Source organism: Pleurodeles waltl, chromosome 5 (assembly GCF_031143425.1).
Source record: "Pleurodeles waltl isolate 20211129_DDA chromosome 5, aPleWal1.hap1.20221129, whole genome shotgun sequence".
NCBI classification, from domain to species: domain Eukaryota; kingdom Metazoa; phylum Chordata; class Amphibia; order Caudata; family Salamandridae; genus Pleurodeles; species Pleurodeles waltl.
In genome coordinates, this window is record NC_090444.1 from 311970675 (window position 1) to 311986875 (window position 16201).

Sequence of the window (16201 nt, forward strand, 5' to 3'; positions counted from 1 at the left end):
TTTTGATTACTTTTTCAGCACAAAACGAAGTGACTGCATTTACCATGATGCATTGGGGCTAACCTTTTGCTTGAGTGTGAGGCAGTGTGCTCCCTTTTTTCTTTTTGTCCAATGACTGCTCCCTTGAGCTAACGAGCTGACGAGCTCTGGAGAGGCACCTGTGCGCCAGTGAGTGGTACATAAACCTGAGAAGACTTTTGGCGGCATTTCAAGCAACCCCACAGACTTGGCTGCTCTCTGCTGATGACGGGCTAAACCTAGAAACACGTGTCCAGAGATACACAGCACTTGCTGCACCTACTTAGGTGAAAGACTTTTGATTACTTTTTCAGCACAAAACGAAGTGACTGCATTTACCATGATGCATTGGGGCTAACCTTTTGCTTGAGTGTGAGGCAGTGTGCTCCCTTTTTTCTTTTTGTCCAATGACTGCTCCCTTGAGCTAACGAGCTGACGAGCTCTGGAGAGGCACCTGTGCGCCAGTGAGTGGTACATAAACCTGAGAAGACTTTTGGCGGCATTTCAAGCAACCCCACAGACTTGGCTGCTCTCTGCTGATGACGGGCTAAACCTAGAAACACGTGTCCAGAGATACACAGCACTTGCTGCACCTACTTAGGTGAAAGACTTTTGATTACTTTTTCAGCACAAAACGAAGTGACTGCATTTACCATGATGCATTGGGGCTAACCTTTTGCTTGAGTGTGAGGCAGTGTGCTCCCTTTTTTCTTTTTGTCCAATGACTGCTCCCTTGAGCTAACGAGCTGACGAGCTCTGGAGAGGCACCTGTGCGCCAGTGAGTGGTACATAAACCTGAGAAGACTTTTGGCGGCATTTCAAGCAACCCCACAGACTTGGCTGCTCTCTGCTGATGACGGGCTAAACCTAGAAACACGTGTCCAGAGATACACAGCACTTGCTGCACCTACTTAGGTGAAAGACTTTTGATTACTTTTTCAGCACAAAACGAAGTGACTGCATTTACCATGATGCATTGGGGCTAACCTTTTGCTTGAGTGTGAGGCAGTGTGCTCCCTTTTTTCTTTTTGTCCAATGACTGCTCCCTTGAGCTAACGAGCTGACGAGCTCTGGAGAGGCACCTGTGCGCCAGTGAGTGGTACATAAACCTGAGAAGACTTTTGGCGGCATTTCAAGCAACCCCACAGACTTGGCTGCTCTCTGCTGATGACGGGCTAAACCTAGAAACACGTGTCCAGAGATACACAGCACTTGCTGCACCTACTTAGGTGAAAGACTTTTGATTACTTTTTCAGCACAAAACGAAGTGACTGCATTTACCATGATGCATTGGGGCTAACCTTTTGCTTGAGTGTGAGGCAGTGTGCTCCCTTTTTTCTTTTTGTCCAATGACTGCTCCCTTGAGCTAACGAGCTGACGAGCTCTGGAGAGGCACCTGTGCGCCAGTGAGTGGTACATAAACCTGAGAAGACTTTTGGCGGCATTTCAAGCAACCCCACAGACTTGGCTGCTCTCTGCTGATGACGGGCTAAACCTAGAAACACGTGTCCAGAGATACACAGCACTTGCTGCACCTACTTAGGTGAAAGACTTTTGATTACTTTTTCAGCACAAAACGAAGTGACTGCATTTACCATGATGCATTGGGGCTAACCTTTTGCTTGAGTGTGAGGCAGTGTGCTCCCTTTTTTCTTTTTGTCCAATGACTGCTCCCTTGAGCTAACGAGCTGACGAGCTCTGGAGAGGCACCTGTGCGCCAGTGAGTGGTACATAAACCTGAGAAGACTTTTGGCGGCATTTCAAGCAACCCCACAGACTTGGCTGCTCTCTGCTGATGACGGGCTAAACCTAGAAACACGTGTCCAGAGATACACAGCACTTGCTGCACCTACTTAGGTGAAAGACTTTTGATTACTTTTTCAGCACAAAACGAAGTGACTGCATTTACCATGATGCATTGGGGCTAACCTTTTGCTTGAGTGTGAGGCAGTGTGCTCCCTTTTTTCTTTTTGTCCAATGACTGCTCCCTTGAGCTAACGAGCTGACGAGCTCTGGAGAGGCACCTGTGCGCCAGTGAGTGGTACATAAACCTGAGAAGACTTTTGGCGGCATTTCAAGCAACCCCACAGACTTGGCTGCTCTCTGCTGATGACGGGCTAAACCTAGAAACACGTGTCCAGAGATACACAGCACTTGCTGCACCTACTTAGGTGAAAGACTTTTGATTACTTTTTCAGCACAAAACGAAGTGACTGCATTTACCATGATGCATTGGGGCTAACCTTTTGCTTGAGTGTGAGGCAGTGTGTTCCCTTTTTTCTTTTTGTCCAATGACTGCTCCCTTGAGCTAACGAGCTGACGAGCTCTGGAGAGGCACCTGTGCGCCAGTGAGTGGTACATAAACCTGAGAAGACTTTTGGCGGCATTTCAAGCAACCCCACAGACTTGGCTGCTCTCTGCTGATGACGGGCTAAACCTAGAAACACGTGTCCAGAGATACACAGCACTTGCTGCACCTACTTAGGTGAAAGACTTTTGATTACTTTTTCAGCACAAAACGAAGTGACTGCATTTACCATGATGCATTGGGGCTAACCTTTTGCTTGAGTGTGAGGCAGTGTGCTCCCTTTTTTCTTTTTGTCCAATGACTGCTCCCTTGAGCTAACGAGCTGACGAGCTCTGGAGAGGCACCTGTGCGCCAGTGAGTGGTACATAAACCTGAGAAGACTTTTGGCGGCATTTCAAGCAACCCCACAGACTTGGCTGCTCTCTGCTGATGACGGGCTAAACCTAGAAACACGTGTCCAGAGATACACAGCACTTGCTGCACCTACTTAGGTGAAAGACTTTTGATTACTTTTTCAGCACAAAACGAAGTGACTGCATTTACCATGATGCATTGGGGCTAACCTTTTGCTTGAGTGTGAGGCAGTGTGCTCCCTTTTTTCTTTTTGTCCAATGACTGCTCCCTTGAGCTAACGAGCTGACGAGCTCTGGAGAGGCACCTGTGCGCCAGTGAGTGGTACATAAACCTGAGAAGACTTTTGGCGGCATTTCAAGCAACCCCACAGACTTGGCTGCTCTCTGCTGATGACGGGCTAAACCTAGAAACACGTGTCCAGAGATACACAGCACTTGCTGCACCTACTTAGGTGAAAGACTTTTGATTACTTTTTCAGCACAAAACGAAGTGACTGCATTTACCATGATGCATTGGGGCTAACCTTTTGCTTGAGTGTGAGGCAGTGTGCTCCCTTTTTTCTTTTTGTCCAATGACTGCTCCCTTGAGCTAACGAGCTGACGAGCTCTGGAGAGGCACCTGTGCGCCAGTGAGTGGTACATAAACCTGAGAAGACTTTTGGCGGCATTTCAAGCAACCCCACAGACTTGGCTGCTCTCTGCTGATGACGGGCTAAACCTAGAAACACGTGTCCAGAGATACACAGCACTTGCTGCACCTACTTAGGTGAAAGACTTTTGATTACTTTTTCAGCACAAAACGAAGTGACTGCATTTACCATGATGCATTGGGGCTAACCTTTTGCTTGAGTGTGAGGCAGTGTGCTCCCTTTTTTCTTTTTGTCCAATGACTGCTCCCTTGAGCTAACGAGCTGACGAGCTCTGGAGAGGCACCTGTGCGCCAGTGAGTGGTACATAAACCTGAGAAGACTTTTGGCGGCATTTCAAGCAACCCCACAGACTTGGCTGCTCTCTGCTGATGACGGGCTAAACCTAGAAACACGTGTCCAGAGATACACAGCACTTGCTGCACCTACTTAGGTGAAAGACTTTTGATTACTTTTTCAGCACAAAACGAAGTGACTGCATTTACCATGATGCATTGGGGCTAACCTTTTGCTTGAGTGTGAGGCAGTGTGCTCCCTTTTTTCTTTTTGTCCAATATTCCTTTTCTAATTGGCAGCAAGGTCTGGAAATGACCTAAAGGTCTGAGGCCTTTGTCTCCTGCCCATGCCTGGGTTCAGATATCTGCATGTATGGAAAAGATAATATCAGCTTGAATGGTCACACCAAACTTTGATAATCAACACACATCTTATATCTTGGTAACACTGGGAATCTCATTGTGTCATATATGTATATACAATGTTATCAAATTATTTTTTTCTTCAAAAATCAGTTTTTTTACATGATATTTTCTAGTATGTGCAAATAATACATTTATTTGAAATGTATTATTTGCACATTTTTTTGTAATTTGTTTTTCAAAATACTGTCAACGGAGATATTACTTCCCTTGCAGCACTATTGATGTCAAACACAGTCACTGTTCACTTTTTAATGTGTCATAGCTTGCCAAAAACAGTGTCATTCGTATCTGACATTGGATTAGACAGTAGCCTCCATTTTGAGTGCTGGTGATGCACAATTCAAAAATACACAGCTTCACACCCTAAAATGGTGGTTGCCTGATCTTGCTGTCAGGACATTGGCTAAGTGACGGCTGTAAAGTTGACAGTGTAGTAGGTAGAGCAGTCCGCAAAGGACAATGCCATAGGTTAAGATGCATGATGGCTGCGCATGAAAGCCAATGGCTGTCTCCATCTCCATCACAGATCACATCCGCTGGGTATTTGTGCACACAGTATTGAAAAAAAGCTAATTTGCCTGCTAAAACAGCAGCCAATAGGGCCTCCTTGTGTTTCCTTGTGTTACCAACCTCTGGGAGCCAAGATGCCGGGCAAGGCAAGTGACAAGGCCACCCCTGGGGAGTTGGAGCTCCTCACCAGGGAGGTCCTGTCCATGTCCAGCCAGCTGTATGGGACCCAAAGGGAACAGGTACATGTTTGAGTGGGAAATATTTGCCAAAGTAACTTGGTCCATCATTGTTCACAGGCTATTTGGCCCTTTTTGATTCATGACTGAAGTGTTGTGATTGGAGGGTAGTGAACCAAATGATTTAGCTGGGTACAGGGTGTTGTATGAGGATGTTAGACATGTCTGTGTATTGAAATGAAAATTCACTTGCAAAAATTAACTGAGTTTTCAAACATGTCATGGTGCCACATATGGGAAAGGTATTTCCTGTGCTGCCAGTCTAAAAGACACAGGCCCTCAATCGTCCATACAAGCATGTCCCATTACTACTTTTGTGCATTCATTATCCAAATCCATGCTCTCACCGACATATTGCAGCCCTCCCATACTGTCCTTTGTCACTGTATGTGGTGCAAACCATATTATCTGACTCTTAGAAGGTTAGGCATGAAGAAAATGTAGTTTGCATGCATATGGTTATGTGCAAATAATGTACAGGTTGTTTAACCTTTGGTAGCTCACAATGAGTTAAACTAAACTGGAGTGGGTGTCACTACATGACAAGTTCCCTGTTCCTGGCTTAGATGGTGTTTGTGACCTGTATTGGTAACATGAGAAAAAAATGTTGAGGCTACTCCACAGATCACTGAAAATTAGTGTTTCGTAGGAAATTTTAAATGTTTGTTGACCTCAGGCTACAAGAAGCATAATTTAAACATACACAACAAACAATTTATATAGATCACATTATCAAGATATTCACAACAAAATCACAAAGAAACAAAAACATACATAAACACATTTAAGATAAACGTTCAGCCCAATGCATCAAGCAAAGAAACAATGCTACCCTCAAAATACATCTTAGGGTTAATTGTCATTAATGTCCCAAAAACAATGTGAGGCTGGTAATTGTTACATAGAGACCCCTTTACTTATGATCAAATGACATTGTTTCACTTAGACCGTTCTATCAAGGCCCAAGTTTATTAAAGTGAAAGGAGGGGCCCTCCACCTCTCTCACTTCAGTATGTTGTTGCTGACCTCAACCATGATGGGAACCACATGTATGTTTAAATTATACTTCTTGTACCCTGAGGCCATTTTGTGTATATTAACAATTAAGATTTGAAGACAATAATCTTTCATACAGATTATAGTACACACAGGATTCATGTGCTATTTTCTGTACGTCTATATAAAAGAATATAATTGATAGTGAGTGGGGGTATCTATAGGGCAGTGGTCTTCAAAGTGGGGGGTGGGCCCCCATAGGGGGGCCTCAAGTGATCCAAGGGGGGGCACCAGACTGGGCAAAAGAAGCATTATACAGATAACAGGGCTTTGTTTTAAGCATTAACATGTTATTGTATTTAAAAAAAGGTAACAGTACTTAACTGCAATGTTTAAATAGGTCTTGACATATTTAAACATTGCCATCTTTATAAAATAATTGTGAACAGTTCTGAAAGGGGAGTCCCATTGATTTGTATTTTTGAACTGGTTGGGCACGTCATTAAAAAGTTTGGAGACCACTGCTATAGGGTAATGTCTGTTTTTGGTTGATACCTCCCACGCCACTGCTTTATAGGATCATACCCATTCTGCATGAAAGTCACTATTGTTGGTGAACCCTGGTGCAACTATTCCACCTGCATCATTGCCCAACACCCATGTTCCAATCTTCACCCTCCCTCTTGCTCCCCACAGTTGACTGCATCCACTGCCCTAAAAGGGATGGCATCACATTTGCTGCAGACACCTCACAGCCCCAGTCTACCACGCTGCTCTGAATCAAGAGGCTGTTGATCTTTTGCAGACTAACGCTATAGGTCAGACTTCACTATTAAATGCCATCCGGGGCATGCTGGTCAGAATACCCAGATGCTAGCTTATCTGGATGGCATTCATGGTGCCTTGTCTGGCCTACAGCAGTCATTCCTGGATCTGGCCTCCTCACTAACTGCAGGCTCCCACCCACCCCAATCTCGTGCCCTAACTGGCACCACTTGCCCATCCAAAATCCCTCTTCCCATCTCTATCCAGAGCACACACATGCACCCTTGCATGCGTCCACTCCAACTCACACAAGTAGCACCTCCTCATAAAGACATGGCAAGAAACACAGACACACATATGCAAACACCATACAAGCCGCCACAAGCATACCCACAGACAACACACCCATCATGACACAGACACCCACACTCATCACCAGCAAACCTGCAGACACTACACCCACCACAACACAGACATGCACCTGCACATCCACAGGCTCCACAACCACACACAGCACCTCCACTGCACTGCCACAGCAGACACATTCACATAAACTGTACACAAATACCCACACTCACCCACACAACAGAAACCAGTAAAAAACACAAAACAAAATATACACCACATGCACCAGACCCTCATGCACACACTGTCAGAAAACAGGGCTGATTGCTGAGGCCCCCTAACTTTTTTGGCCCCATTTTTCACTTTTTGCTGGTGTTTTCCTGACTCTGATGGTGCCCTGGGTACTGCTAACCAGTCCCAGGGCCTGTGCTCTGTGTAAAATCAATATGCAAATTAGGCTAATTATAATTGGCTAAGTTAACCTACCTATAAGTCCCTAGTATATGGTAGGGCATGTAGGTTTAGGGACCTCAGCATAGGTAGTGCACCCATAGGTGCACTGCTGAGGTGCACACTGCCATTTTAAAAGGCAGGCCTGCCTTGCTGGCTGCTTTTAAATTAAAGTTATATGCAAATTTGACTTTGGAACTAAAAGTAGTTCCAAAGTCTTAAACTACCTTATTTTTACATATAAGTCACCCCTAAGGTGTGCCCTATGTGCCCCTAGGGCTGGGTGCCATGTAACTATAAGCAGGGACCTTATAAAAATAGTTTTATAAGCCCTGGTGAGGTAAAAACAGCCAAATTCGTTTTTCCCTCATTGTAGTAAATGGCCTTCATAAGCTAGAATGGGGAGACTTTATTGTAATTTTTAAAGTCCCCTTAAATGATGGATACCAAGAGTTTGGTATCAAATTTATTGTTATATTAAATCCCACAACTTCCAGTTGTTGGATTTAATATAACTTGTTCAGGTAAAGAGTTTTAAACTTTACCTGAAAAGTTGGCAATTTCAGCCCTGCGTTGTTTTTGCTGCTGTGCTCCGATTGGCCAGCCTCTAGCAGCCTGGCCAGGCTGCCTTGATGAGGAGTGAAGTGGCCTGGCTTCACAAAAAGGAATGTGCCTGTGGGAGGGAATCTCCCCTCAGCAGATGGTGAGGCAGGAAGGGGGAGGGCTGCCAAACTGGTCTTCAAAGGCAGAGAAGGACATTTGGAGCAACCAGCAACACCCCCACATCCTGCAACCCCAGACAACTAGGTGCCCCCTTGATTAGATTAGGAGAGGGCAGGAGAGGGGTGTGTTTATGATTTTTAGCCACACCAGTGGGTGGGCTCAGCCAGATGTAACCTCCAAAAATCAGATTCAGCCATGATGGATTTTTGGAGAATGTTGCCTCCTGGGATTGATTTTTGCCACACTTCCCAGGAAGTGGTCATCACAGGGGGGAGGACCCTGCACCTGATTGGAGAACCAGGACCCCCCTGCTTTTCACCCAGGAGCAAGGATAAAACTGGCAGACCTGCACCCACACCTCTGATCCCCATCAGATTCCAACAAGGAAGAACCAAAGGAGAAGAAGGACTGCCCTGCTGGACCCCTGGCCTGCACCTGGAACCTGCACTCAGAAGGACTGCACCAGCTGCACACTTGGGCTTCACCACAAGAAGGACTTTGCCTGGCTTCAACTGGTTCAACAAGGGACTCCCTGTTTGCTACAGGTGAAAAATTGCTAACCAGAGTCCCCTGCACCAACTCCTGAAGAAATCAACCAGCTGACCACTACCCAGGGGCCAAAAAGGAGTTTGTGCCAGGTGCATTCTGGGAATTGTAGTCTGCACCCCCAAGGACCATCTCAGAACTTCTGGACCCTTAGGGTGAACTGTGGACCTCAAAAGAACCTTAAAAGGACATCTGGGAGAAGCCCCAGAAGTTTGGAGAACTTTTGAAAAAAAGCTCCATAGAGGGACCAACCCGCCGCGGCAACTCTAGCCGGCTTGCCTCAACCGCGACCCAGCCTGATTTGCTGGTTCATCCCGGTAAAGAAAATCTCAGAAAAAGAGACTAAGGGGATCATTCTGACCCTGGCGGTCGGTGATAAAGCGGCGGCCAACCCACCAACAGGCAGGCGGTCAAAAAAAAGGTATTCTGACCCTGGCGGGAAATGCCAACACAGGCCGCCACTTTAACACTCCGACCGCCACGGCGGGACAGACAAACAGCGTGGTGGTCACCGCCAACAGGCAGGCGGCAGACAATGTACCGCCCACCCTATCACAACTCGCCAATCCGCCACCTTTTCTGGGGCGGGAGCCCCGCCGATAAAAACACGGCGGAAACAGACTACGAACGGGAAAACGCTCACCTCTACACACTCCACGAGGAAGGAGGACAGCATGGAACCCGAATTAAACATCATACCAGCTATTGTCTACCTGCTCATCTACCAGGAGTACGAACGCCGGCGCAGACGACAACGGTGAGTACTGCACCTACGACACAGGGGAGGGGGGAGGAGAAAAGATTACGGGCACACACATACGCGACACACCCACCCTCACCCACAACCACCTACACCCCAATGCAGAGCAACAAGTCAGAGTGACCCCCCCCAAACCCACCGGAATAATGCAAAGACACAATTAAAATGATCTATCAAATACATGTATAAATAGCTCCACTGAAGGTATGGGAAATATGGTATATGAACGATACAAAATAAGGAATGAACATAGTCAAAAATATATACATAGGCAATAAGTCCTGCACATTCTGTCAAAGTTCCATAGTCCGTTGGCCAATGTGCACTAACACATGGGCAAAGCCCACACAGGAGACCAGATACCATTGGAGAGAACACTGCTGGGGCATTAGATGATAAAACTACAGGCACCTCAGGGGGAAAGTAAGGGGGGGGCACCTCAGCCACATGAGTCCACGACGCCAGATCCACGAGGGGCCTCCATGCCCACTGTCCCATCCTGGGGAGTGCAAAGCCACAGTCTCACAAGTCTCTACAGTGGGTGGCTTGCCCACTGTGCCATCCTGGGGATTGCAAAGCCACAGTCTCACAAGTCTCTACAGTGGGTGGGTTGCCCACTGTGCCATCCTGGGGAGTGCAAAGCCACAGTCTCTCAAGTCTCTACAGTGGGTGGGGTGCCCACTGTGCCATCCTGGGGAGTGCAAAGCCACAGTCTCTAAAGTCTTACAAGTGGGTGGCTTGCCCACTGTTCCATCCTGGGAAGTGCCAAGCCACAGTCCATCAGATGGATTACCGACTCCACTGTTAATGGAGGAGGCATGGTGCCCAGAGTGCTTTGTGAAGCCCTGCTCGACACAGAACCGGCACTGTCAATGGGCCAGCGGTGCTTGAGACGGCGTTGCCCAGCGGAGCGGTGCTTGAAAGGAAGGGCCCAGCGGAGCGGTGCTTGAGATGAAGGGCCCAGCGGAGCGGTGCAGAGACGGCAGGGCCCAGCGGAGCGGTGCTTGAGATGAAGGGCCCAGCGGAGCGGTGCTTGAGATGAAGGGCCCAGCGGAGCGGTGCTTGAGATGAAGGGCCCAGCGGAGCGGTACAGAGACGGCAGGGCCCAGCGGAGCGGTGCTTGAGATGAAGGGCCCAGTGGAGCGGTGCTTGAGATGAAGGGCCCAGCGGAGCGGTGCTTGAGATGAAGGGCCCAGCGGAGCGGTGCTTGAGATGAAGGGCCCAGCGGAGCGGTGCAGAGACGGCAGGGCCCAGCGGAGCGGTGCTTGAGATGAAGGGCCCAGCGGAGCGGTGCTTGAGATGAAGGGCCCAGCGGAGCGGTGCTTGAAAGGAAGGGCCCAGCGGAGCGGTGCTTGAGATGAAGGGCCCAGCGGAGCGGTGCAGAGACGGCAGGGCCCAGCGGAGCGGTGCTTGAGATGAAGGGCCCAGCGGAGCGGTGCCGAGACGGCAGGGCCCAGCGGAGCGGTGCTTGAGATGAAGGGCCCAGCGGAGCGGTGCTTGAGATGAAGGGCACAGCGGAGCGGTTCTTGTCACGGCGGGCCCCTGTTCAGCGGTTCTTGACACGGCGGGCCCCTGTTCAGCGGTTCTTGACAGGGTGGGCCTCTGTTTAGCGGTTCTTGTCACAGCGGGCCCCTGTTCAGCGGTTCTTGTCACGGCGGGCCCCTGTTCAGCGGTGCCTCTCCCGGCGGGGCCCTGTTCAGCGGTTCTTGACACGGCGGGCCCCTGTTCAGCGGTTCTTGACACAGCGGGCCCCTGTTCAGCGGTTCTTGACACGGTGGGCCCCTGTTCAGCGGTTCTTGACACGGTGGGCCCCTGTTCAGCGGTTCTTGTCACGGCGGGCCCCTGTTCAGCGGTTCTTGTCACGGCGGGCCCCTGTTCAGTGGTGCCTCTCCCGGCGGGGCCCTGTTCAGCGGTTCTTAACACGGCGGGCCCCTGTTCAATGGTTCTTGACACGGCAGGCCCCTGTTCAGCGGTTCTTGACACGGCAGGCCCCTGTTCAGCGGTTCTTGACACGGCGGGCCCCTGTTCAGCGGTTCTTGTCACGGCGGGCCCCTGTTCAGCGGTGCCTCTCCCGGTGGGCCCCTGTTCAGCGGTTCTTGACACGGCGGGCCCCTGTTCAGCGGTTCTTGACACGGCGAGCCCCTGTTCAGCGGTTCTTGTCACGGCGGGCCCCTGTTCAGCGGTTCTTGTCACGGCGGGACCCTGTTCAGCGGTGCCTCTCCCGGCGGGGCTCTGTTTAGCGGTTCTTGACACGGCGGGCCCCTGTTCAGCGGTGCTTCTCCCGGCGGGCCCCTGTTCAGCGGTTCTTGTCACGGCAGGCCCTTGTTCAGCGGTGCCTCTCCCGGCGGGGCCCTGTTCAGCAGTTCTTGACACGGCGGGCCCCTGTTCAGCAGTTCTTGACACGGCGGGCCCCTATTCAGCGGTTCTTGTCATGGCGGGCCCCTGTTCAGCGGTTCTTGTCACGGCGGGCCCCTGTTCAGCGGTGCCTCTCCCGGCGGGGCCCTGTTCAGCGGTTCTTGACACGGCGGGCCCCTGTTCAGTGGTTCTTGACACGGCGGGCCCCTGTTCAGCGGTTCTTGACACAGCAGGCCCCTGTTCAGCGGTTCTTGACACGGCGGGCCCCTGTTCAGCGGTTCTTGTCACGGCGGGCCCCTGTTCAGCGGTGCCTCTCCCGGCGGGCCCCTGTTCAGCGGTTCTTGACACGGCAGGCCCCTGTTCATCGGTTCTTGACACGGCGAGCCCCTGTTCAGCGATTCATGTCACGACGGGCCCCTGTTCAGCGGTTCTTGTCACGGCGGGCCCCTGTTCAGCGGTGCCTCTCCCGGCGGGGCCCTGTTCAGCGGTTCTTGACACGGCGGGCCCTGTTCAGCGGTTCTTGACACGGCGGGCCCCTGTTCAGCGGTGCTTCTCCCGGCGGGGCCCTGTTCAGCGGTGCTTGTCCTGTGTTTCTAGGGAGCCAGACCTGGCCAAGACTCCCCGCACAGTCGCCATCCGACCTTGCGGTCACGGGGCCCTCCTGTGATGGAGTCCTGGGCCCGTGGGTGTTGTCCGTCACAACCGGAATGGGGCTGGTGTGGCCCTCCTGGGCAGCTCACCTGCTGCCTGACTTCTCCGCCCTGCTGCCCTTGCCCTCCTTCGCTGAAGCTCTGTGGCCCTTGCCTCCCTTTGATGATGTGGCAGGTGATGGAGCAAGGCTACTGTCCTTGGTGGCAGCCGTCTCAGGCTTGTCGCGCCGGCCCTTAGTTTTTTTTGTCCTCTTCCCAGGGGGTGGGCTGGCTGTCCCCTTGCTGCTGGCCGATGTTCCTGCCCTAGGAGCTGGTGGACTCCAATAGCCCTGCACTATGGTCACAGTAGATGCAGGGCTGGTGGTGGCTGAGGTGCTTTTTTTACTCTTACCAGATGGAGGGGGTGGGTCAGTGATTGGAACGAGCTCAAGGTTGGAAAGGAAAAGGACTTTGGAAGGACAGGGACGGGTAGTTGTAGTGGGTATGGGAGTGGAGGAAGAGGATGTGGTTGTAGGAGAGTCAAGTGTGCTGTCTTTGGGTGCAGGTGCTTGTGACGGAGGCTGTCGTGAGGTGGATGGCTGTTGGGTGGGTGGCTGCCTGCGTTTGTGTGCTTTGGAAGAGGGAGTGACAGACACACTGGGAGAGGACACAGGGGACGTGTAAATGGCAGTGGGGGTGGTGACTGCACGCGTGAGGACTGTAATGGAGGGTGTGCTGGTGATGGAAGTACTGGCTGATGGTGGTGTGCATGCAGGTGTAAGTGGAGAAGTCACAGGGAGGGAGGAGGGAGATGAGGAGGTAGGGGACACAGAGCTGGTAGTGACTGTTGGCATGTCTGCATCTGGATGTTGCTTGGGTGAATGCTTGTGGGATCTGTGGTGCTTATGTCTGGATGAGCTGCCCTTGGGTGTAGAGGTGTGTGCAGGCTGGTCTGATGGTGTGTATGGGATAGGCAGAGGAACAGGAAACTGGGACTGGGTGGAGGGAGTCAGAAGAGGGAGGCTGGAGACAGGGACAATGGCTGCCGTCAGTGCTGAGGCCAGAGCGTTGAACGATCGCTGATGGGCAGCCTGACCCGAATGAATGCCCTCCAGGTATGCATTGCTCCGATGCACCTCCCTTTCTACACCCTGGATGGCATTCAAAAGGGTAGACTGCCCAACAATGAGTGTCCTGAGGAGGTCAATGACCTCCTCACTGAGGGCAGCAGGGGTAACTGGGGCAGGGCCTGAGGTGCCTGGGGCGAAGGAGATGCCCGTCTTCCTGGGCGAGCGGGCACGGAGCGAAGGCTGAGGGGCTGCTGGGAGGGCGGGGCTGGTGCGCTGGGTGGCGGCTGTACCTGTTGTGGCGGTGGGCACGGATGTTGCCGCCATCGCTAGGGAGCTCCCTTCCGAGGACGTGTCGTGTCGCTGACGTCTCCACGGGTCCCCGTTGTGGAGCTCCACTCGCCCTCCGTCTCACTGGTGTACTCAGAGTCTGTTGTATGGCCCTTCGGGGCCATGTGAGATGCAGCTCCCTCGTGCGCCGATGCCACTTCTCCTCCGCCTGATGATGCTAATGCACACATGAACAGGAAGACAAAGAAAATGGGGGGGGGGAGAAATGAAGACAGGTTGAGTGCATGCATTGGCAACACCGTTGTCGGAGAGGACAGACACAGAAGCCCCCTGCACTAGGCCGCGCAATTGGGGTACTCTACTCAGTTATTGTGACTAGGCCTACAGGTCTATGGACGACAAATGCACACATGGGTGAGGCCGGACCATGGATAGCTGTACTTGGCACCCTACAGAGGTGGGGAACGGGGGCACAGGGCTGTGTCTAACGGAGGGGCCTAGCCTACAGAATGCGCCCTGGCCTAGAGATAGCCACAGCCCTCCTCCCCCACCCAGACACCTTCACTGCGCGCAAAGATAGCAGAATGTGCTGATACTCACCCCCTTGTGTCTGCTGTGATGTCCTCACGCGCCCATCCAAATCGGGGTAGGCCACCGCCAGGATCCGGGACATCAGGGGGGTCAATTGGTGGCTGGCACCCCTCCTATGTTGGGAGGCCATCCCCAGCAGAGACTCGGCGGTCTTTCTGGTCCCGTGGCGGATGTCCTCCCACCTCTTTCGGCAATGGGTGCCCCGTCTGTTGTGGATCCCCAGGGCCCGGACGTCCTTGGCGATGGCACGCCAAATGTTGATCTTCTGATGGGTGCTGATCTATATGACATGTACAGGGTGGTAAAGGAAATCGCATCAGTTTTCTGCCTGGTCAATGTGAGTGGAGGACCGTAGAGTAGCGCATACTGGGGGAGGATCCCATCCACGAGTTTCTCCAATTCTTCGGAAGTGAAGGCAGGGGCCCTTTCTCCAGTCGCAGCAGCCATTGTATCTCCCAGACCGAGGTCACAGCAGCACTTGCAGTATAGGTCCTCTCCTGTGGATTATCAGGTCTCGAGTGATTAAGCAGTTAGAAAATGGCGGTCACGCCCGCGGCGGTGCGTACCGCGACCATCGGCGCACATCGTCATTGGCTCCTGAGACCCATAGGGTTCAATGTTAACCAATGCTGCTTTGCGCTGCGGTCTTCGACCGCCTACCGCCACAGTGTGCCACGCCAGCGCAGTGACCTCACATCACACTGTCACACTTCACAGGTCAGGCAGCTGCCATTTCAAGGGCCCACATGGCATAATTTCTACTGCGTCACACAGGCCTAGGCCTTGCATTGCCACTCATACAAGCCTTTCAATGCATAGCGATTCGTGTACTGTGCAAGCTGTGTGAACGAACCTGTGGGTTGCTTGACTCTGTGCTCCATGTTGTCCTTCCTAGGCACCGTCCGCTGGGACTTGCGAGGAGAAGGATGAATCCTCCCGTGTACCGACCGCTGGTGGACCTGTTGACAATGGAAGAACGACATATCATACTTACATACAGGCTTGACAGAGCAACTATACATGAACTATGTGCCCAGCTGGAGCCAGACCTGATGTCCCCCATCCGCCAACCCACAGGGATTCCCCCTCTGGTGCAGGTTCTATCAGTACTGCATTTTTTGGCAAGTGGGTCTTTTCAGACAACAGTGGCCATATCATCTGGGATGTCTCAGCCTATGTTTTCTAAGGTTTTGTCCAGAGTGTTGTCTGCCCTGATGAAATACATGCAGAGCTACATTATTTTTCCTGAGGTGGGCGAATTGGCTACAGTGAAGGGTGATTTCTATGCCCTTGGACATATCCCCAACATCATTGGTGCCATTGATGGGACCCATGTGGCTTTGGTTCCCCCCAAAGAAAGTGAGCAGGTGTACAGAAACAGGAAAAGTTATCATTCGATGAATGTCCAGGTGGTCTGTTTGGCTGACCAGTACATCTCCCATCTAAATGCCAAGTTCCCTGGGTCAGTGCATGACGCGTATGTCATGCGGAATAGCAGCATCCCTTATGTGATGGAACAGCTACAGAGACACCGTGTGTGGCTAATTTGTGACTCTGGTTACCCCAACCTGTCGTGGCTACTGACCCCAGTGAGGAATCCCCGGACCAGGGAAGAGGAACGGTACAATGAGGCCCATGGGCGAACTAGGAGGATCATAGAAAGGACCTTCGGGGTCCTGAAGGCCAGGTTCAGGTGCCTCCATATGACAGGTGGATCCCTAATGTACTCACCGAAGAAGGTGTGCCATATCATCGTGGCCTGCTGTATGCTTCACAATCTTGCTTTGCGACGCCAGGTGCCTTTTCTGCAGGAGGATGGTCCAGATGGTGGTGTTGTAGCAGCTGTGGAGCCTGTGGAGAGTGAAGAGGAGGAAGACAACGTGGACGACACGGACAACAGGGATACAGTC